Here is a 16,913-nt window from a genome sequence, read left to right as displayed (position 1 = left end):
CATGAGAAACATAACATGGCCCAGGGTGGGGAAGGCTCTGGTTTGACACAGGCAGGGGGAGGAGCACTGCTGAGGTAGCCTGAGTGCGGCCTGTGAAGATCCAGAGCAAGACGAGAGCCACCAGTAGGGCTAGGACCAGAGATGGAGTCTCCTGTGAAGCTAAACAGTTAATAAAGAGGCAGGAGGGCAGTTGCAGGCAAAAGGTCAAGGCCTAGGCGCCATGCATATCGTGTGGAGTTACCTAAAGGGGCAATGTGATCTTATCTCAGCTTCTGAAAGGTAACTTTTGACTCCACACAGAGCAGGCTTCTGCCTTCACAGTCTGCAAATCAGGAGCAGATACAACAGAGCCCAAGATGGTGGCATTCCTCCTATGCCCCCAACACAAGATGCCATCAAACAGTTTCAGTTGAACAAAGCAGAGTTCATAAAACCCATTTCAGAAAACTCAGCAAGAGGAACAGAATGAGCCTGGATTTTTATGATTTGGTTACAAACATCCCTGCCACCGGGGCCAGAGGCAGGCACCCACACTTTCCCTTCTGGACACAAGGCGAAGGCTGTGCTAGTGGCACTCGGATTCAGAGCCTTTCACCAGAGTATCAAACTCAAGTGTTTGTTTAAAGATCATTAACTCCCCACCCACAGGGTCAGAGGGCAGAGAAAGTGAGAAGCAGTGTCAAAAGCTGCAGCCCAGATCAATCAAAGGGAATGCAAGCCTTCTCTGAGGTGGCCTAGGAGGCAGTGGGTGATGGGGGCGGGGTCCTGAAAACTATTAACTCACAGAACATCTACCCTAAAAGTACTTGAATCCTTGCCTCTCCCTGGGTCAGCGCTCTACAGCAGATCTGAGGAGGAAAGGGTGTTACAGCTTCTTCCGTGGCTCCAGTCTTACTCCTTGTGACCTTTATACCCTCACCCACAGCTCTCAGGGGCAGGAAGGCCTTCAGTCAACGGAGCGCCCCTTTATATGGGTAGGCTGCCATACTCCTCAGACCCTCAGGCATCTAGGAAGCACTCTGTAGAAGGTGGAGTCCCCCAGTCTTCAGTAATACTCTTCATACAGCCCGACTACACACCCTTTGCATCCCATGTGTGCAGCACACCCATAAGCCATAAGCCACAGCTAGAGGACTCTGGAGTGAGTCCTCATACAGTGATTCTGAATGTCCTGTGATTTGCCACGATTCCCTTCCTGCTTAGGTTTCTTCTTCTTGACAAATTCTTGGTATCCCTAGCACCCAGGGCACTTTGGGAAGGGTTTCCCTATATGCACCCCAAGCAAAGCTGCACACTCTGATCCTGATCCTGTTTTACAGGGCAGTCACCACTTCTGCAAGGTGGGTTAAACTCTAAGGTGGCGAACACCCACTGTAGGCCTATCAGTAACTGCCCCCCCCCACGCCAGTGTCACCCAGTGTCACCAGTCCTTGATCCTACCGTGCACTCCCTGCAAATGTGCTGCATGTATTCATTCCCTCTCCTTTCCATTACACATGTCTGTGTGTAGGCTTAAAACATGAGCAGTACAAGTTGCCAATCACACTGTCTGTGTGAGGGGTTGGGTTTTTTTTTTTTTTTTTTTTTTTTTTTTTTTTTTTTTTTTTTGGTTTTTCGAGACAGGGTTTCTCTGTGGCTTTGGAGCCTGTCCTGGAACTAGCTCTTGTAGACCAGGCTGGTCTCGAACTCACAGAGATCCGCCTGCCTCTGCCTCCCGAGTGCTGGGATTAAAGGCGTGCGCCACCACCGCCCGGCTAGGGGTTGGGTTTTTTGAAGGAGTGCACTGTAGATAAGGTACTGAGAACCCTGCAGCTCACTGGCAGGGGACTGCCTGCCATAGCCTTACACTTAGTGTGAGCTGGGCTCCTGTTCACACTTATCTGCAGTGCTTGTGATTATTGCTGGAAGGACTGATGAACCTCTCCTCTCACAAGGATCTGACCTGGTACCTAGATGCAAGATGAGCTTTCAAGGACTCGGATCCTATAGCAGGACTTCAGGGTCTCAGGAGTGTTCAGTTCTTCAGGTGCAGACATACACTTCTATCATCAGGGTGCGAGACCCGCTGCTATACAGTCTAGCATTGCTAGATTTCTTAGCATTGCTTGCTGCTCCCACCCAGCGCCAGGCGGGCTTCCCTCACAGCATGCTCTCCTTTCAACAAGCTCATGTTCTCAGGACTGAAATAATAAAGAATGCCTTGCGAGGGCATAAGAGCAGAGAGGAAAATAACTGAAGATCAAGATTCCAAGGGCTGAGACAGGAAATTGTGAAGCAGATAAAGATGGGGACAGGCGGCATGCCACTACTTTGGCTCTCCATGGCACATGCAGACAGTACCACCAGTCGCCAGGGGGCTTGCAGTCCACCCTGGGAGGCTATGAATAGAGGGCTGACCTAGACACTAACAGTACAGAAACACACTTTCCTTCCTCTCACTCATTTCTAGTTTTGTGAGACTCTATCCACTCACTCAAGGACCACCAAACATTCCTCACACAATGCAGAATGAGCTAGCACATGTGTATTGCTCAACATGTCTGCTACATTTCTTTCACATGTAAGTTCAGAGCCAGGATCTGGGCAAGAAACCAACATTATTGAGTCTATGGGTCTGCTACCTGGATATGGGAGCCAGAATTAAATCTTCAACTAATGAATATTAATTGCATGACTGTGGGGAGGAGCACAGAGAGAAAAATATTTCAAAATAATAGCTCTACATTCTCAGACCTTAGGTGAAATGTGTATGCTAGTTCTTCCTGTGTTCACACAGCTATACCCCTGTTACCAAGAACAATAGCCTTGTCTTTCTAGGTAGGTCCAGCATGGCCTTGTCATGGCCCATCTATGGTAGGCCCTGTCCTGGTTCTCTGGAGTTAGAATGCACAGAGGCTAGGTGACAGGGCTGGGACACTGCTGTACCCTGAGCAGGACTGCACAAGGAGGTGCTATGCCCTGACCTCAGCCCTGCTGTGGAAAGAAGGTGCAAACTCAGTGAGGAAGAGAGGGGGAAAAATATATCAAGGAGGCAAACAATTTTCTAAAACTCAAGTTTGTGCTTGCTAAGCACTTTGGTCCTTTCTCATTAACAAAGAAGCTTTACCATCATCTGGGTCAGTTATTCTACATAAAAACCCTATGAGGCAGGTCAATATTTTTACATTCAATTTTATGGATGAAGAAACAGAGGTTTGTGATGTCTCCAAGGTCACAAAGCAAATAGGCTGAGACTTGGGACAACAAATGTCAGGACTGCAAGGCAGGCCTGACACTCAGTCTCCTCTCCTCAGTAGCTGAGCAGAACCCAAAGCCCAGGCCACTGGAGCTGAGTGCAGATTGAGCAGGAGTATGCTGTCCACAGAGCATACGTGTCCAAAGTTCCAGAGAGGTGACGCACACCACCACAACTTTCCCAACCCCACCAAGGACCTCTGGTGGGTGAGGAAGTAGCTGAGAAAGTAAGACTTGCCTTGAAAGCCTTAGAAGTGTAGCAGACACAGCCAGGCCTACCTCTTCACAAACTCTCTCTGAGCCACCACGCTGTCTGCCCTGGCAAAGGGTGGCAATAATCTCATGCAGACTAAGCCTGATGGTTTTCTCAGCTGCACTGCCCCAGCAGCCAGTTTGCATTGCAGGTTCACTTTGCTTCCTTCATGGAAGAGAGGACACAGAGCCTGTTGCCTGACACACTCCTCCAGCTCTCAAGTATCTGCAACTTAGTTCTCTAAAAGTTGTACACAATGCCACTGTCTGCAACAACTGGCTTGGGTCTCGCACTACTTTTTTTTAATTAAATTTGTTTTTTAAAGATAGTCTTGTGTAGCCAAGGCTGGCTTTGAACTCACTATGTAGAGGATAAAAATCCTGAACTTCTGATCTTCCTGCGTCTATCTTTCAAGTGCCAGAATTACAAGCGTGTGCCACCACATCTGGTTCATGTGGTGCTGAGGCTTGAACCCAGGTTCTCATGCAAGCTCTCTACCACATCTTATGATAGATAACTAATCTTGGCTGGGAGTGTGATTACATCTAAAATTAACTAAAACCCAAGCGGTTGGGTACACCTGTGAGGGATTTTTCTTAATTGAATCTTTTCCACCTTTAATCCTGACTTTTTGAGATGGAAGACCCACCTTTAATCTGGGTCACATCTTCTGGTGGCACATATATAAAGGGCAGAGAAGAAGGAACCTTTTGCTCTTTGCCTGCTTGCCCTTGCTCTTGCTGGCAAGTTCATTCCTTCACTGGTATTAGACACTGCTTCTTCAGGATTCCAGCATATACTGAAGAGCACCTGAGACATCCAGTTCTAGACTGAGCCAACTACTGGATTTTTGGATCTTCCACTGAAGTAGCTGGACCACAGCCTTATTAATATATATATATATATATATATATATATATATATATATATATTTACTCTATCAGTTCTTTTTTTCTCCAGAGAAGCCTGACTGATACACTCCTAGTCCTCTACTGCACTATTTTCCAGGGGGACAGTCTGGAAAACTCACATCTGCTAGTGTGCAGATAGAGGAACTGTAGGTGTGCAAGAGTCTTCTAGCTTGAAAATGGTCTCATTACATAGACTAGGACACTGAGGCCTGCGAAGCTAGGTACTAATACCAGAGCTACATGTAGGATGAGTGTAATCCCACACAGAGGGCTTCAAGACAAAGTGCAGCAGGATCCTGGCAGCCCCTTGCCTAGTGAGTCTGACAGACACCGTATGCTCTTCGGAGGAGCAGCCGTATTTAAGGCCCTCAGCTTTCTGCACAATCCACAGGTGCTTGTGCAGCTGCCCAGATCAAGCTGAACAGACTTTGTGAGATCAATCAATTTCTGGAGTGGTGGTATCAGCGATGAGGAAACTGGACCAACTTTACCCAGCTTCACTCTGGAAATGAGCCTGTGCCCTGGACGAGGTCAGCATTACACAGTTTTGCTGTGCTTAATAAAATGTAAATTGGGGCAGAAAAGAGACACACGGGTCTGACGCTAATGAGCTTACAACAGCAGGATCAGTTACTTCAATTCAAAGAGGTTCAGACTAGAGGGGAAAAATGAAATAAGCTTTTAAAGATCAGTCTAGGTTGGGCTCCATCAGACCTAACCAATTTTGTTTAATAAGGTTTCAATTTGGCTGCTCTTATTTCTCCCTCTTCTTTGAGCAAGGCTGTGTACAGATAAGACATTTTCCTCTCCCTAATGCATTTAATCGCATCACACACACAAAAAAGGCAAACTCAGGGCTCTGTGTGAGGACAGCACATATGAGCCTCTAGGGGCTGCTGGGGGGCATCCCTGTTGGCCAAGGTTGGGCTGGGGAGCAAAATGCAGGTCAGCCTGGGGCATTCCATTCTAACCACTTATTTTTAGAGAAATTAAAGCCATTCAAAAACAGAGAATCAAGTGATGTGATATCACCTGTGTTCCTCTGCCAGGCGCTGACTAAAATCCCAATTCTATTTCCCTCTTGACTGACTTGCAGCAACTATCCTCATGAATTCACTGTGTCCTGTTTTATACATTTACATCCATGCATGTGTTCCTGGGTAGTATACATACTTGTCAGTATATATGAAGGCATGGTATCACTGTTTATACTGTCTCTCCTTCAGCACTGTATTTCTGACATTTATTCATACCAGAGTGCACAAACACATAACATGTATCTATATATGTTATCTTGGTGTGTGTGGTATACACTAGTGGAGGCCAGAGGTCAACATAAAAGTATCTTCCTCACTGCTTTCCACCTTACACAAGACAAGGTTTCTCACTAATTCAGTTAGAATGATCAGCAGCCTCAGGGATCTACACCCTCACTCCAAGTGCTGGATATATAGCCACACCCAGCTTTTATATGGTGTGGATCAGAACTCAGGTCTACAAGCTCTTTACCTACTAAGCCATCTCTCCACCAAGCCATTTATCCCCACCTTTATTGATATTCACAAGGGTTACTAACTTCTGTGTTACTAGCTTCAGCCTGCATACAAATGCAGTTTCTCTAGCATAGTGGGTATGCTTCTGGTTTCATCAGATCTCACAAACTGCTTTTGGCCAGCTATGTTCCTACCAACAATGCAAGGAAGTCTTTTTCTTACATACTCATCTGGGGCTGTAGGTCTGTTGCTTTTAGTTAGTTGGTTTTTTATTTTTCAAGACGAGGTTTTCTCTGTAGCCTTGGCTGTCCTGAAACTCACTATGTAGATCAGGCTTGCATATAACTCACAGATCTGCCTGTCTCCTAAGTGCTGGGACTAAAGGTGTCTGCATCATGCCTGGCTAGGTCTGTTGCTCTTAACAGTCTGACAGGCAAGTCCAGTGTTTGTTGTTGCTTTAATGTGACATCCCCATCACCAGGAAAAAGGCCCTCCAAAAGGCTTCTCATTTGTCCTACTCCCAAGTACCACAAATAAAAACTAATTCAAAACAAAACAAAACAAAGAACCCTGTTATGAGACAGGGTATTCTGTGGGTATACACTTCTGAGCCCAGTTCAGTCCTTATGAAGGGAGGGGCAGGTGAGAAGGTCTGTGCATGATCTCACCTTGCCCTACATAGCTTTCAGGCATAAGGCCAGGGATTTTTCTAGAAGCTCTTGATAGTTGAGGCCATTCCTCCATCTGGTCTAGGTTCTCTCTTCCTGGGTCCTCCACTATACTAGAAGTTGTTTTAACTAGAGGGCTCTACTTTATGGAAAAATCCCATCAGACATTAAATAAAAGATTAGTTGTCCATTGGGAGGGAGTCAGAGAGACCCATGCTTAGAGGAAGGGGAACATTCCCAGATATTCCAAGATAAAGGGAAGCAGCAGGTTTGCCTTCAGTCTGTCTGTGAGGCCAAGCAGTATCACTACCTGCTCAGATCCACTGGTGCCAGGTCCTTTTTAGCTGGGCCCACAGCAATTCCCTCCTTTTCCAGCTCTCTCCACCTTCCTCACTCTGTATATAAACGACTCTAACACCTACATCAGGAAACCCTTAAAACAGCTGTAACTTCTAGTATGTCTGTGTACTGCTGCCTCCTGAGGTCCTCCATGCTAGACACCAGCTCTTAAAATGAATACATTTACTTCGTTGGGCACTAATCACTGATCCCTGACATGGCCCTGGTTATGTCTCTCCATGTCAACGTCACAAATTCACTCTGCCCATTAGCCTCCCAGTGGCTCTGACAAAGGGGAACCGTAAAAGTGACAAGGGGCCTCTAGGAAGCCTTCTTCCTCCTCCAAGCCACCCCTAGTATTTGTCATCCCATAAAACTTTAAACTGAATTACATCAACATTAGATTCTTCTGTCTTCCACGCAACTGTGCTTTGTTTTTAGTGGCTGCTGGGTTTGGAGTAAAGAATCCATATGAGGTAACCTAAGGGGACCAGCTGTCCTCTTGGTGTCCAGAGGCCCTCTGTATAATGGAGCAGCAAGGGTGGCCACATCTGGGTCCCTGGGCCTTGGCAATGAACAACATGTGCATTTAAATCTTAGGTGGACAGGAAGGGTAGTTCTGGGGCTACCCTATCTTCATCAAAGACCAGCATTAGGCACACTTGCATGAGTCTCCCAGACCCCAGTTACCCATAGCAGTGAGCAGCCCCAGTACACAGGAGAAAGCTTGAGAGCCAACTCATGCATGGAAAGCCTGCATCTCAGGCCACACCCACCACCCAGTGTCAGAAGGCAGGTGGGCAAAAGTTCAGGCTTGAAAAGAGGTACAAATTAGGTACTCCAGCAACCTAAGACTAAGGGCTGGCCCTCCAAACCATGAGCAACATGACATCATGCAGCTATTTTGTCTTTTCTATTGTAAGGCTAAAGTTATAATAAACAGAAATGAGAAAATGAACATATGAGGAAGGCTGGTTTGGAATCATCACCATTTGATGATGAACTCTAGGAGGTGGACATATAGTTCAGTGGCAGAGTGCTTGCCTAACATGCAGACGGCCCTGGTCAATTCCCAGGTCACAAGCAAACATTCCTCACATTGGTGCCAACCAGAGGCTGCTCCAAGGTTGTAAAGCTGGCTACCCTTGTTATCCATTGTTCTACAGACCAACACTTGGCGAGTAAAGTGGTATTTCCATTTCTGGAGATTGCTGGACAGATGACACTTCCTTTTACCCACTTCAAAGAATAGCATGAGGTTGAATATGAAACTGACCTAGACTTACAAGTCACTTTGATAGCAGTCTGGGTCTCACTGGTCTCAGGAGGTCCAACAGTGCCAATTAACTAGGTAAAGACACGTTCTTGTTGCTCCTCTATTGCAGAATATTATTTTAAGGTATGTTACTTTTGTTTATGTTGCATTTGTTTAACTCTGTGAAGCTGTGACTCTGCCTGTCTAGAACACCTGATGATCTAATAAAGAACTGAATGGCCAAAAGCAAGGACAGGTGGAACTGGTGGTCAGAGAGAAGATACAGAAGGAGTAGTCTGGGGGAAGGAAGGAACAAGAGAACAAGGAGAGCGGGACACTAGGGGCAGGCAGGCCAGTCAGCCACCCAGCCATGGAGTAAGAGTGGAAGTACGACACACAGAAGTAAGAAAAGCAAAAAACTCAGAGGCAAAAGGTAGATGGGATAATTGTTTTAAAAAGCTGGCAAGCAACAGTCAAGGCTGGCCATTTATAAGAAAAAATAAGCCTCCATGTGTGATTTATTTGGGAGCTGGGTTGTAGGCCTCCCAAAAGAGTAAAACAACCAACACTCCTGTTCCTCTGTCTTCATGACACTGCTCTCGTTTCCTTTCTTGCCATACTGACCCAAGATCCAACAAGGCAGTGGGCCTGGATTCCCCTGCCTGGGTTTGTTGCTTATGGCCACAGTTGGATGGGATGGTCTGGGAAATGCTACTCTCCTCCAACTGTATAGTGTCGGAGAATTTGCTCAATCAGCTAAGCCAAGAGGATTACTGAGCACTGCCACTGCCAGGGAAGAGGTGAAGCCAGAGCTGCCCAATGCTTCCATCTGCACAAGGAGACCAACGGGTAGTATTCCATACTTTGTGCCACAGAGACTGAGGCAGGAGGCATGAATACCACTGTGGTGAGCAGTACAGCCTCTCAGCTACAGTAAAGCTGTGGAATGATGGTATACAAGATAGGAGGGCTTGGCTAAGGGGCGGAGCCCTCTTTGGACACTGGATGCTAGGGTTAGCAGTTGAGGGTAGAGGTAAGGTCTCAATTCTTGTTTTTCTCCAAGGCTCCTCAACTCCCATAGAATGGGGGTGCAGGGTTCAGGCTGTGGGAACCTGTGAAGATGTATGGAGGTTGTGTGCCCCTACACAGGTGAGCCTTCAGAAACCATCAGGTACTTGGGGATAGCCTGTACTATTTACCACCCAAGTTTTAGTATTCAGTTCCTTCTTCAACTGTGGCAACCCCGTACCTAGCATTCATTGGCCTTGTACCCAGTCTCATCCTCTCCCCTATATCTCCCATTATGCTTAAGTTACAAAAACTCTACTTCTTCCTTCTGTACTGTCAGATCATCCCCCAGTCTAGAGCCTGGGTCAGTTGTGGAAACTTGCTCTGAGGTTTTGGACATTCTGGTTCATTGCTAGGCTGGCTTTGCATCTTTCTCTCTAGCCTGCTTATATCCACCATCTATATGGGAACTACATGGTTCTTCACTAGGTCCCTGACTCTACTGGATCCACATGGAATGCCCTGCATCCTTTATAGACATCCTTCAAGACATCCAGTGTCACTTGCCTTCACTACTCGTTTGGTTTTAATGAAGCACACAGCAGCCCCTCCACTGGCTTCTGGGACATGGAGAAGAAAATTAGGGCTCCATCTTCACTGGGGAAGGTGATATGGTTTAAGTGTGATATGTCAAGGGCTACACAGGGCAGTTCTGGGATAGTTGAATGGTGGTAGCATCTGAATGAGTCTTGAAGGACAATGACTATAAGTGGGATATAGAAAAGGGCAAGGAAGGGCTGCAGTGTGCCATGACAGTGGTCTCTGAACTAGATAGTACTAATCCTGAGTGGGACTCTGAAGAGATAAAGTCCCATCTGCCTTTCTCTGTGTGCCATCCTAAGGATACATGAACAATATAAGAGGGGTTCTCAGAGATACATTAACAGATTTCAGAAAAGTAGGGCCAGCATTCATTTTTTTTGGTGGTTATTGGGGAACCCCATATGGATGTGATCAAGAGGGTCAGCACAGCTTCAGAATTAAACAAATTGGACAATATTTGAGACTTTTAGGAGACTATACACAGTTGAGGTATCTAAACAGCCAGATTCATGAGGCCAGCAAGCAGTATGGGAACTGTATGTGATGAGAAGTCCTCAATACCACCTGGCTTTCAAACCAAGGCAGAGAAGGCAGACACCACAAATCATGATGTCATACATTCATAATCACCACTGTGTATCTTTATGGCATAAAGCTGAGAGAAGGGTTTTCAAGGACAACTCAATAGGATAGGGATGCTCCCAGATAGGGTACCACAAGGGTCTGAGACGCAGCAGCTGACTAAAGGTTTTATTATTAGATGATATTAAAAAAAACTAGCTGCATAATTTAAAATTAGCACTTTGAAAAGGCGGAGTTTTAATCAGTAAGGTTTATCAGAATAGGCTTCAATTAACTCAATAATAAGAGACTACTTTCAACTAGACTAGGGACAGGGTAGGGAAGGGGCAGGGGAAGCAAGCAATGGAGGTGGGTTGCAGAGTAGGCAGGCAGCTGGAGGAAGAACCTTTCCCAGACTCCCAATGTGACCTGGCTCACTGTGGCCCGGAGGCTACCTTGCAGTCCCATCGCAGGAGGAAGGGCTCTCTCTAATGAACACAGGAAGTACGAGGTGTCCCCTGCTGTAGAAACAGCAGCTGTCTTGCCAAGAGGGGGAGGCCAAAGAAACAGTGCAGATTGAGTATACCAGGGAATAAAAAGGAATGGCAGCAAATACAAGGGCAAGCAGGGTTCCATGAGTGTGGCTCTGGTCAGAATGGCCTGCAGAGAGTAACCTAGGCCAGGTCCAAAGAACTGGGCACTTGATCCCAAAATGTGCTGGCCCGAATACGTGTGGACTGATGCTAACTGCACCAATGTGCTTCTGCAGCAAGGACATGCTCCTCATTATAGACATCAGGAGACAAAGTTCCAGGTTTCCTGCTTCCATTAGGGATTGCTTTGTTCCAACCACTCTGGAAAGTTCTCACCATGCCTCCACTTGATGCCTAAGCATCTCCACCTCTTAGAAACTTCCAAAAGGCAAGAAAGATGGCTCACTAAAGTTAACCTCACTGTTTATGATTACAAGAGATGGAGACACCCAAGAAACAGAGAGACAGCAAAACAGAACAGTGAATAAAATGTCGCTTGCAGTAGGCAATTGTGTCAGCACGGAGAAATGCTTCCCTGTAATAGTGAACAGGCTGTCCAGGCATAAAATGTATTTCAAGAATCATCTTTATTGTGTATGTGTGTTGTCTTATCTGGTTTCCTTATATTTTATAACAATTTCTAAAGTAAGTATGCATAACTTTGAGAACTGGAATAAAGGCTTTCAGAAATCCCAAGTTAAAGGAGAAACAAAGTCCACTTCAGCAGGCTGCAGGAATGTGCTATCACTGACGCCTGAGGTGACAGAAGCCCTCTAAGTCCCTTCCTCAGTCCAGTGGCCTGCGGGGAAGCCAGGCCCTGTAACCCTCTAGCCTTCACAGTGGCCAGAAGGTAGATGCCTTTGCCACCATTTGACAGATGGGAACCAAAAACTGGTCATTATCCACAGGTGGATAGCAACTGACAAGGACTCTAGCCCACTCACACCTGGCTGCAAAGTCAGTGTTTACTCAACCACAGTGCTGCTGTGACCAAGGCTTCACTCCACATCTGAGACAAAATGGATGCGGTAGTGGGGCTCACAATGTCTGTGTCCAGAACTAAAGCAAAGGGTGTTGCCTCCCTGCCCTCTTCCCCATGACCTGCAGAGATTGAGCGCTTGGGGTATGCAGTAGCAGCCTGGCTCAGGCCCACCTTTAGGTAGACCACAGGAACTAAGAGGAATGTCCTAGCTTGTCTGACTACAGGAAATACTGATTCTTCTTCTGTTTCTTCTTGCTATAAGCTTCTTTCTAATTATGAAAAGAAGGCTAGAGCTGTCTGTCAGGAATAAAAAGGCCACCTGTTGATTGAGCTACACATCACAATGGGACCAGGTCCTATGAACACTTTTCTTCTTCCTATTTGTCTATTCTTATGTATTTTCCAAGCATTGTATCAGAAAAAAGTTTAAAGAACACATTCAAAACTGGGTGTGCAGGCATAGGCCTGTAATTTAAGGCAGAAAGATCTTAAGTTTAATGCCATTTAAGGGCTAATATAGCAAGATTTATCGCAAAGCAAACAAAATTCAATGTCTTAGTTTTAAACTCAAGAAAATCATCTGGCAAGGCAGAATAGGTCCCAGCAGGTTCAAAGCACCCCTGCTCGGTAGCGGCTGCTCTGCATGCTTCCTGGTGTTTAGCACCTTACTCCTGGCCAGCACATACCTGGTCAGCTAACCTGCTAACCAGCGGGGTTGGTGGCTGAGGTAGGCTCAGTTAGGTCATGGGGGCAGGGGGCGAGACATGAAACTGTCAGGTTTCCATGCTCAAGAGAAAAACCTCAGCACCTGTAGACCATATTCCTTGTGTCCTCAGCCTGTAGTTAGTAACAGTGGCTTGTTTTTCCTCTGCTCTACCCACCTAGGTGACTGCTGCTCTTTGCTCTTCAGCCCTAACATTTAGGTTCACTCAGGCCTTCATGGCCCCCTCATCACTCTTAGCACAGAGACTCATGAGCAGTCTATCTCTGGTATGGCATGGCATACTCCAGGGCACCAGCAGAGACCAACAGGGCACTCCGAGTGAGCACCTATAGGTGATGCCCTAGCAAGGACTGAGTAAGCAAAGGTTTTTTTTTAGGAAGGCTTTCCTAGTGGAGGAGGTTGGCGAAGAAGCAATGCAGGAAACTCTAGGGTTGGACTGTGAGGTCAGCATGGGAAACAGAACTGCCAGGGAGGGCACAGGGGAACTGTCCAGGACTGTTCTGGGATGAGAGCAGTGGACAGAGGCTTGTCAAAGTACTGAGGAGTCACATCATCGCCTGGCTCTCTTCTCATCGCTCTTCCTGCTGGTTTTCCACTCATGCTTAGAGAACACATATGATCCTGGTACACAAGGACCCACAGGAGTGTCATGCCGAAAGGAGCTCTGCCAGTATCTATCTCTTACAAATAGTGCCCTCTACCAAGCCCCTCCCTACTTGCCTGGTACTTGTTTCTGTCACAGAGGCTACCACTATCCCCATTCTTGCCCTACTATTGGGCCAGATGACACTCTGACAAGCTTGCAGGACTTCATCTTCATAAAAACTCTACTTGGGATTTTCATTATGCCCCATAGTATACCAAACTGGAGCCCAGGAAAGCCAGGTAAATAACCCAAGGTCACACAGATCAGCAATGGTGGAATGGAGGCAGGAGTACAGTGGCCTGGCAACAGGCCACTGGCACCTACAGAAGGTGGAATGGCTACTGTCTCACTTGCGTGTTCTACAAGACCCTTCAGAAAGTGCTACTCTAGGTCATCTCTCTGAACAACCAAAAGGGGGGCTGGGCATGTTCTCTGTGCAGTAATGGTTTTGGTGTAGAGGCACACATAACACATGCCACCAGGCCTTGGAGCCTAGCTTCCTGTGATTTGATTTTAGGTTACAGTAACTACACTACATTGAACAAAGGAGGTTCCCTCTGTTTCCTTAAATGGAAAATGTACCGATTCCATTGGGCAGATACAAGATTGAGATAATCTACGTGAAATACTGTGGCATTTAAACACACATACAACCTCTCAAGCTGGGAGAGAGACAGTTCAGTGGTTAAGAGTGCTTTTGCTTTTAAGACCTAGGTTTGGTTCCTAGTACCTACATGGTATCTCATAACTATCTGTAATTCCAGTTCAAAGGGGGATCTAATGCCATCTTCTGGCCTCCTCAGGCATTAGGTACATACATGCAGGCAGATAAGCACTCATACACATAAAGTAACAAAAAATTAAAATACAGAGGTAACATATAGATTGTTCAATAAAGACCTCCCCATCTGTGGTTTGCTGACCCTTGCAGAGTACTTTCCCTCATCAAGGCCCTGAATATGGCAGCAAGACATGCAGTTCTTAGCAGTGGGCAGATATGCATTGTCTCACCAGGCATCACTCAATCCAGGGGCACTTTCAGATCAAGCAAAAGATGGGTGAGAGCTGACTCTGCAGTTAGGGGTACTAGCATGATATGGCAACCACATTACCCCTATAGTACGGCGATCAATAACTGTCTGCCTTACCTATAACCTGACATTAATGACCCAGGTATTCATAGAGAGCCCTTGGCTGGCTGTGGTGTGATTGTTATTCCAAACTGTCTCCTAGGAGCAGAGGAGAGGCCAATCCATAGATGACTTTCAGAAGCTTAAGGGCATAAGCTCTGTGCAGTCTGTTTGGGGCAGACTGCGCAGCACACAGGCCAAAGTGAGTCATGTTCTATCGCAAATAAAAATCGGTCCATGAATATACATAATCCCCAGGTAATTCTCCCAACCTCAGACCAGTAATGGAGCCACCCTCGCTCACTGAGGCATGAATATTTACCGCCCCTGGCTTTGCTGCTCTCGATCTGGGCTCAATTTTGCAAATTAAAATGAGGGCTGTGGATAGAGAGATTACAAGGGGGCCTCTGCAGACTGCTGTCCCCGGCAAGGCAGCTGGGCAGCACGAGTTGGTTCCCAACTGCTAGTCTGGTGCCTTGCTTGGAGGAGTGGCAGCCATAGAAAGAGGTGAGAGGGTCAAATGTGTTAGGGCTTTAGAAATAAGGATGGGCCCATAAATGGCAGTCAATATGGACACATGACCCAGATGGAAATGTATGAACAACTTTCAGGCTTCTCCTTCTGTTGACTGAGGTGGTTGCCAAGCAGTGAAAGGAGCAGGGACATTAAGCTCCAACAGATCTGGTGCAGACTGTGTCCAGGCCTAAACATAAGGTGTTCCATTTCATCTCTTCAGAACCTGCTTTCTCACTCGCACAGCAGGATAAACATGCCTTTCTCCCTTTGTTGGCATGATGTCCATGGAGTATCTGCCCACGACACACTCTTCTGGTTGACTGACATTTGCTGAGGGTGCTCCATGTATTATTCGGAAAGGGCTGGGATATGAAGTGATATCAAAGGCAATACCTGGGTGGTGATGTTAGCATCACTGCTGACAGATAGCGGAGACAAAGGGAACCAATTTGTCTGAACTTCCTAGACACTTGAAGCAAGGTTATGGTGGCACTTGGCACTTCTCTATGGATTCTACTGAGCCGCTCTGAGAAGAGTGTTCTCAAAGTGGGGCCTGGTCTGCCTCAGTAACACAGCAGCAAATTACAAGGGACTCTGAAGAATGCTGCAGGGTGGAGAAAAATGTGGGGAACACAGCTAGAAGGGAACTCTGTGCCTGAGGAGGGATGTACACCACCTCTCCCAAGTCCACAACAGAGAGCCATAGCCACTGCTGCTGTCTCCATCCTCTGTGCTGACTTGGGAGGCCTTGGTACCAAAGGGTTACTGGTTGAGCTCCGAAACCCTAACCCCGCCTGACAAAACGGCTTCTATTTTTCTTTCTGCTTTCTTTAAGACCCCAGATGTGTTCTTGCACATCAAAAGAGAACAACTTATAAAGTTAAACTAAATCAAGGGCTTTTGTTCTGAGGCATCGTTGCTGAACTAATTATTCCTGTATGTTGTTTAATGAAATAGTGGTGCCATATATTAAACCAGCTAACAGGATGAGCACATGAGTTACAAGGAAGGTCGAGACTGGGATTATAAATTTAACTTTTTCTTAAGAAGAGATGAAACAAACCACTCAACTCCCTGCTGTCGTATGTCATGGGAGGGGAAAATGATGGCACCACACAGCGCTGAGGGAGGCCTGTGCCCCAGTGAAAGGACGCTGGCGGACTAAGCAGCAGCCTTGCTTGCTAGCTCTCACCCTGGGTCTTCAGTGCCAGAGCTCAAGTAGGCTCCAGGCAGGCTCCTCAGTCCCCAGACAACAGACCCTTGTGACAGTTCTCTAGAGAGCCAAAGTAGCTCCAAACTAGACTGTCCACCGAAGATGCTGTGCAGCATAAATGCCAAACAATTTCATATGGACCACAAGGGATGTAGCCGCAGAACTGGATCCTTCTGAGAAGTCAAGCCCTGCAGCCCTGCAGGGTCAAAGAGGCCAGAGTGTAAAGGCACTGACACATGAAGGTTTGATGTCACACTTCCTGTATGAAATATATGTTTGCAATGGAGTATGGGTGACACTTGTTCACCAAGCATATCTGCAAGGATACACAGCTACTTCTAACCCTCATTCTTTTCTGGGTGGAACCTCAGAGACTTTCAACTTGTCTGTGTATTAATTTTTTTATGAGAGCATGGATTCCCATCATAACTGAATAAAATAACAGAGAAACAGCAGAGTCTGAAAAACAAATCCACAAACGGCATGTCCCTGTGCCAGACGAGAAGTATGATGTGATAAAAAAGACTTGACCCTTCCTGCCAATGCATAAAGAATCACAATAAAGATGTATTTCAGGTGTCAGCTGTACAATTAAAATTTATTTTGAGAATCTTAATAAAGTAAACATATAAACATAATATCATGTGACCAATAAAATGACAACTGGCCAAGAGTTATCAAAGATATGGGAACACAAAACAGTGGTATTGAAATGTGTCAGAAATAGGATATTAAGTAAAAATTAAATGCAGTGAGACCTGTTATGCAAACACCACAAGACATTAACACAACGGTGAGCACTGGAATTCTGGGTAACATTCTTCCTTAAATTTCTGTATATTTT

General features: G+C 46.3%; 1 protein-coding gene across 1 annotated transcript in view; it reads right to left on the bottom strand.

The window, feature by feature from the left end:
- Positions 1-16,913, bottom strand: part of Eefsec (eukaryotic elongation factor, selenocysteine-tRNA specific) — a 210,933-nt gene that overhangs the window by 39,333 nt on the left and 154,687 nt on the right. The gene's annotated exons all lie outside the window — the stretch shown is intronic.

This window comes from Arvicola amphibius, chromosome 2 (genome assembly GCF_903992535.2).
Source record: "Arvicola amphibius chromosome 2, mArvAmp1.2, whole genome shotgun sequence".
Taxonomy (NCBI): Eukaryota; Metazoa; Chordata; class Mammalia; order Rodentia; family Cricetidae; genus Arvicola; species Arvicola amphibius.
Note: the sequence above shows the minus strand (reverse complement) of the source record. Positions and strands in the feature narration are given on the sequence as shown.